Here is a 7,538-nt window from a genome sequence, read left to right on the forward strand (position 1 = left end):
AAAACCCCCTTGCTTTATACGTAATCATGTAAATGTCTTTTATTTTGTGAAAAAAGGTTCATGGGACAGACTTTTTTTCTGTTAGCAATTTCAACGACCGAATCGGACTCCATTACAAGTTTTCATCGAATTCGACAAATAAATAAAATAAACAAAGCGTGGGTCATAGGGGCCCACCAACCATGGTTTGGTTGGGCGCCCCCGATCAGGGCGCGAGTCAAGGGCTCGTTCAACCCGTTGGGTTCGAACGGGGATGAGTAAATTACACGATAGTACCACATTTGAGACGGTATTGGTGAATTGATACCAGTTTTCAAAAAATTTACGTGTCAGTACTAAGTTTCGGGCAAGCCGTTTCAAATCGGGCTAAATCGCGTATAACGTTGTATCTAACTGGCGAGCCCATCAGGCAGGTGCCAACTGGCATGTTTTTTTTACAGAAAACCCCCTTGCTTTATACGTAATCATGAAAATGTCTTTTATTTTGTGAAAAAAGGTTCATGGGACAGACTTTTTTTCTGTTAGCAATTTCAACGACCGAATCGGACTCCATTACAAGTTTTCATCGAATTCGACAAATAAATAAAATAAACAAAGCGTGGGTCATAGGGGCCCACCAACCATGGTTTGGTTGGGCGCCCCCGATCAGGGCGCGAGTCAGGGGCTCGTTCAACCCGTTGGGTTCGAACGGGGATGAGTAAATTACACGATAGTACCACATTTGAGACGGTATTGGTGAATTGATACCAGTTTCAAAATTTTTACGTGTCAGTACTAAGTTTCGGGCAAGCCGTTTCAAATCGGGCTAAATCGCGTATAACGTTGTATCTAACTGGCGAGCCCATCAGGCAGGTGCCAACTGGCATGTTTTTTTTACAGAAAACCCCCTTGCTTTATACGTAATCATGTAAATGTCTTTTATTTTGTGAAAAAAGGTTCATGGGACAGACTTTTTTTCTGTTAGCAATTTCAACGACCGAATCGGACTCCATTACAAGTTTTCATCGAATTCGACAAATAAATAAAATAAACAAAGCGTGGGTCATAGGGGCCCACCAACCATGGTTTGGTTGGGCGCCCCCGATCAGGGCGCGAGTCAGGGGCTCGTTCAACCCGTTGGGTTCGAACGGGGATGAGTAAATTACACGATAGTACCACATTTGAGACGGTATTGGTGAATTGATACCAGTTTCAAAATTTTTACGTGTCAGTACTAAGTTTCGGGCAAGCCGTTTCAAATCGGGCTAAATCGCGTATAACGTTGTATCTAACTGGCGAGCCCATCAGGCAGGTGCCAACTGGCATGTTTTTTTTACAGAAAACCCCCTTGCTTTATACGTAATCATGTAAATGTCTTTTATTTTGTGAAAAAAGGTTCATGGGACAGACTTTTTTTCTGTTAGCAATTTCAACGACCGAATCGGACTCCATTACAAGTTTTCATCGAATTCGACAAATAAATAAAATAAACAAAGCGTGGGTCATAGGGGCCCACCAACCATGGTTTGGTTGGGCGCCCCCGATCAGGGCGCGAGTCAGGGGCTCGTTCAACCCGTTGGGTTCGAACGGGGATGAGTAAATTACACGATAGTACCACATTTGAGACGGTATTGGTGAATTGATACCAGTTTTCAAAATTTTTACGTGTCAGTACTAAGTTTCGGGCAAGCCGTTTCAAATCGGGCTAAATCGCGTATAACGTTGTATCTAACTGGCGAGCCCATCAGGCAGGTGCCAACTGGCATGTTTTTTTTACAGAAAACCCCCTTGCTTTATACGTAATCATGTAAATGTCTTTTATTTTGTGAAAAAAGGTTCATGGGACAGACTTTTTTTCTGTTAGCAATTTCAACGACCGAATCGGACTCCATTACAAGTTTTCATCGAATTCGACAAATAAATAAAATAAACAAAGCGTGGGTCATAGGGGCCCACCAACCATGGTTTGGTTGGGCGCCCCCGATCAGGGCGCGAGTCAGGGGCTCGTTCAACCCGTTGGGTTCGAACGGGGATGAGTAAATTACACGATAGTACCACATTTGAGACGGTATTGGTGAATTGATACCAGTTTTCAAAAATTTTACGTGTCGGTACTAAGTTTCGGGCAAGCCGTTTCAAATCGGGCTAAATCGCGTATAACGTTGTATCTAACTGGCGAGCCCATCAGGCAGGTGCCAACTGGCATGTTTTTTACAGAAAACCCCCTTGCTTTATACGTAATCATGTAAATGTCTTTTATTTTGTGAAAAAAGGTTCATGGGACAGACTTTTTTTCTGTTAGCAATTTCAACGACCGAATCGGACTCCATTACAAGTTTTCATCGAATTCGACAAATAAATAAAATAAACAAAGCGTGGGTCATAGGGGCCCACCAACCATGGTTTGGTTGGGCGCCCCCGATCAGGGCGCGAGTCAAGGGCTCGTTCAACCCGTTGGGTTCGAACGGGGATGAGTAAATTACACGATAGTACCACATTTGAGACGGTATTGGTGAATTGATACCAGTTTTCAAAAAATTTACGTGTCAGTACTAAGTTTCGGGCAAGCCGTTTCAAATCGGGCTAAATCGCGTATAACGTTGTATCTAACTGGCGAGCCCATCAGGCAGGTGCCAACTGGCATGTTTTTTTACAAAAAACCCCCTTGCTTTATACGTAATCATGTAAATGTCTTTTATTTTGTGAAAAAAGGTTCATGGGACAGACTTTTTTTCTGTTAGCAATTTCAACGACCGAATCGGACTCCATTACAAGTTTTCATCGAATTCGACAAATAAATAAAATAAACAAAGCGTGGGTCATAGGGGCCCACCAACCATGGTTTGGTTGGGCGCCCCCGATCAGGGCGCGAGTCAAGGGCTCGTTCAACCCGTTGGGTTCGAACGGGGATGAGTAAATTACACGATAGTACCACATTTGAGACGGTATTGGTGAATTGATACCAGTTTTCAAAAAATTTACGTGTCAGTACTAAGTTTCGGGCAAGCCGTTTCAAATCGGGCTAAATCGCGTATAACGTTGTATCTAACTGGCGAGCCCATCAGGCAGGTGCCAACTGGCATGTTTTTTTACAAAAAACCCCCTTGCTTTATACGTAATCATGTAAATGTCTTTTATTTTGTGAAAAAAGGTTCATGGGACAGACTTTTGCACCTCTTGGGCTGGAGTTCTTCTTCGTGAATCCTCGGCCTGCCGATGCGATTCGGGATCGAGACGAACGGCGCGGCCTTGCGGCGGCGCTCTTTGCCGGCAGGGCCCGACTCCGATGAGCTCTTTGCCCTGTCTAGGGTTCTTGGGGGGAGGGGATTTCTTTTCCTTTGATTTCTTTTCCACCGAAAACCCTAAACCAATCTGGCTGATACCATTGATAGATCCTCTGGATCGTGTAGGCTTAGGTATTTACGGCAGTCCTACCTTCTCCTTGGGTTGATGAAGTCGAGCCAGAGGCCATCGTGGTGAGATGGTCACGACCGCGCTGACAGATAGATGACGGCGGTGGAGTGTTTCCCGTGAGCACCGAGCTAACCCTAGATCGATAGGGGATTTCGGTGGAGTTTGTGGCAGCGGCGAACCTCGTATCACGTGCCCCGAACCCCACCTTTGTTTATATAGCGTGGGTCATAGGGGCCCACCAACCATGGTTTGGTTGGGCGCCCCCGATCAGGGCGCGAGTCAGGGGCTCGTTCAACCCGTTGGGTTCGAACGGGGATGAGTAAATTACACGATAGTACCACATTTGAGACGGTATTGGTGAATTGATACCAGTTTTCAAAAAATTTACGTGTCAGTACTAAGTTTCGGGCAAGCCGTTTCAAATCGGGCTAAATCGCGTATAACGTTGTATCTAACTGGCGAGCCCATCAGGCAGGTGCCAACCTCACTGCAAGGCGAATGCGCAGCCGGCGAAGGGGATGGCAACGGCGCCACAACCAAGTGCTCCGCCATCACTGTCGCAGTGGCCGCTCGACGCCACTCTCTGCAAAAGGGGGCGGTGGATGGAGAAAGAAACGAGGGGGAGGAGAACTTGCAATGGTATTGTTATGGCATCCATCGTTATGGCATTACTTTCTTCAGATTCTTTTTCTTTGGTAATTTGCTTTGGATGTATGAACTTCTGATAATTTTAGACTGCAGACATATGCATTACTTTCTTAAGTTTTTCTGTCCGAATATAAGCATTACTTTCTTAAGTTTCTTGGCTGTGGTCCTCTTATAGTTGTCCGCAAAGAACTTTAGAGATAACGGCCATATGTACTCGAAGGCGGGCCTCTTGCGCTCCACCATATGCACTCAATATTAAAGAACTTTAATGTTTCAAATAGCCCAGCAATTTGCTGCCAACCCAAAAGTATAAAACTTGACCCCATCCGGGAAGAACACATTGCACCAAGAATAATACTGTGAGAGATTTGTTGGGATATAAATCAGTCCCAAGGATTGATCCCACCGTTAGCCACACAACAGTTACAAATTGATTAGTGAAGTTTTTGTTAATGCTCAATATATTTAGAGTTAAAATATACTGATATTGGACTTGTTGCGAAGATCTCGTCATATAAAATTCAACTAAATAAATGAATTTGAATTTTCATAATACATTCAAAAGATATGGTGAATATATGTTTATAGTGCAATTTTGTGTTGAAGAGATGGATAGATAGCAAGAGCTAGCCGCAGCATGGCTAGCTGAGCAGATGTGACAGCGCCGCACATGCTCCTGTGGCCACCCAGGGATTATTTTATTGTTGAACTATTGGCTGGGTCACTTCGGAGTACGTTTTTGTTAATGCTGATGCATACTCTGAAGAACTTTGTTCGGGTACTCCGAAGAACTTTATACTATCATGCGTGTTCTAAATCTCTGCCATATAAACCATTATAGGACTTTACATTGCTCTTTTTCATTATTCAATAATGTCAGGCCATACTTAGCAGATAAACTAAGGAGTGGTATGGTTAGATCTGAAGCATAAAAGACGGCAGGGAGGGATAAGATGCATGTGAAGGACGAGGACAGCCGAATCAATAGACTTGGTCCCACCACCTGCCGAATCTGATGGAATACATCTCCATATACACTCTGCCAAAAATTGTGGGACGCTGGGATACCATGCAAAGCTGACAATGTGGTGGGCCTAGTTGATTTGACAGCACGGTTGATGTGCGGTTGAGATACGAGTTATGCGCGCAATGCGTTAGGAAAAATCCACGTATCTCTCTCTCTGTATCCTTTCCCTTATTTAATTACCCCACTGTGGATGGACACAAGTGCAATGCATTGTACTGCCTATTCACTAAACTTGAGCCGGGTGACACATTTGAACCACTACTTCAAAATACCCGAACTACGGCAAGTACTTGCGCTAGGGGTTCACTTTGGTCCATGTATACGATTTTGTGTACGTATTTGCTGACTTGGCCGAGTCAGCAGCCGCCAGCTCGCTTTGACCGCCACCTGGTCATGCCTTCGGTGAATACTAGTCTATCCGGTTTTTTTTTTGCAAAACGGCATGACCTGGTCGGACCGCCGCGCACCTGGTCGCACCTGGTTGGCCGCTCGCTTATCCCCTCGCTCTCCTCTTTCTCTCGTCCCAACCCTAGCCCAACTCATGTCCCAGTCGCCGCAGCCATTGCCGACGTCGACGCCCTCCGCCGCCGCAGCCATTGCCGACGCCCTCCTCCACCGCCTCCGTCCCCGCTGTCATGTCGTCTTCTAGCTCCCTTCGCAATGCATTGTGTGGCTGCTCCGTTGCTGTACCATTGATCGGGTGCCCGGATTGCGGCGATCAGGTGAGGCTCTACCGGTCTAGCACCGATGAGCACGAAGGATGGATCTTCTACAAGTGCGTCAACCACACTGCAAGTGCCAGTTCCTAGCTTGATCCTAATTCATGCAACAACAGTGTATAGAAGCAGAGCACTGATAAAATTAGGCACATTAGTTGGTTAACTAGTCATTGCTGTGATTAATACAGTAGTTTAGACTGACCTTGGTTGCAAAATTACTGACAGAACTAGTTGGTTAACTAGTTTCCATTGATTCATGCACTCTGAACTTCACTGTCACTCTATAGGTGAATAAAGATGTAATTTTTTTCTCAGGTCACTTGTGATTTCTGGCACTGGGAGCTTGAATATGTGGAGCATCTGGTTGAAACAAGGCGTCTGGTTGGTGATGCTGCTGTAGATGCAATTGGTGCAACCGAGGACAGGAGGGAAGAGCTTTAGAGGCAGAGGACTGAATCAATGGCAGGCAGAAGCACAGCTGGAAGGGGCATGGCTGGAAGAGGCACTGTAGGCAGAGCTAATTATGCCAGTTCCAGTGAGAATAAGTATGCTACCAAGCAGGAAATTGCTATGGTGTTAGGATTAGGCAGAGAGATTTTGCTGCTGCTAAAGCTGCTGATGGCTTTTGTTATAGTACTTTGTGTGATGTGTTTTACCTTAATTATGAAGAAGTGAAGTGTTGTTAAATGAGTAGGTGTAGGTGTTCTAAGAGATCTCTTGTTCTAAATTGAGCATACTAAATGCCAGTGTAGAGATCTCTTGTTTGCTCAGTATGAAGTCTTGGTTGAATTGCTTGTTGTAATGGATAATATGTCAGTAATATGAAGACTTGTCCTAATGTTTGAACTGTATTGCAATTACCTACAGAAAATAGCCACCATGTAATAGCATACCTAACTACTGCAACTGCATCTTCTTCATGCCTGCAACTGCATGTCAACTGTCACCTTCCTCTTCATCTTCAGTTCTTCATCTTCTAGAGGCGCTCCGAGCAGCGAACCTCCATGTCAACTATCACCTTCCTCTTCTTCTTCCTCTCTAGCTGCGCTGCAACGTCCACCTGTGCTTCCAGGCCCAAGACCACCTCCACCTCCTGCTTGACGATGTCAGCAACATCTGGAAGCAGCTCGACGTCAATGGGGCGGTGATTGTCACCCTCCCTGGTGACGGCGCCACCATCTGCACCTCCGGCTCGGGGACGACGGGCGCCGCCACCATCTGCACCTCCGGCTCGGGGACGACGGGCGCCGCCACCTTGACCTCCGGCTCGTCGTCAGAGAGGACAATAACCTCCATCTCCTCCCAGCTAGTCGACTAGGACGAGTCGGCGGCGTAGCCAGAGTCGTCGTCAGAGCCAGAGTCGGACGACTCAGTGTCGGAGACGTCGTCACGCCCGAGTAGATCGGGATGGTAGTGGTCCCAGTAGGCTGTGTTGACAGGCGTGGGGACGGCCAGGTCGACGTTGTGGACGCGCTCCGTTCGTGAGCCAATGCGCAAAGGATCCGGCTGCTGCGGTGCGGTGGCGGACCGATACATCCACCACCGGGCTTGCTGCCTCGGGTCGTCGGAGCGCGTTGTTGGAAATATTCCCTAGAGTCAATAATAAATTGGTTATTATTATATATATTTCCTTGTTCATGATAATCGTTTATTATCCATGCTAGAATTGTATTGATAGGAAACTCAGATACATGTGTGGATATATAGACAACACCATGTCCCTAGTAAGCCTCTAGTTGACTAGCTCGTTG

Source organism: Triticum aestivum, chromosome 4D, assembly GCF_018294505.1.
Source record: "Triticum aestivum cultivar Chinese Spring chromosome 4D, IWGSC CS RefSeq v2.1, whole genome shotgun sequence".
Lineage (NCBI taxonomy): Eukaryota > Viridiplantae > Streptophyta > Magnoliopsida > Poales > Poaceae > Triticum > Triticum aestivum.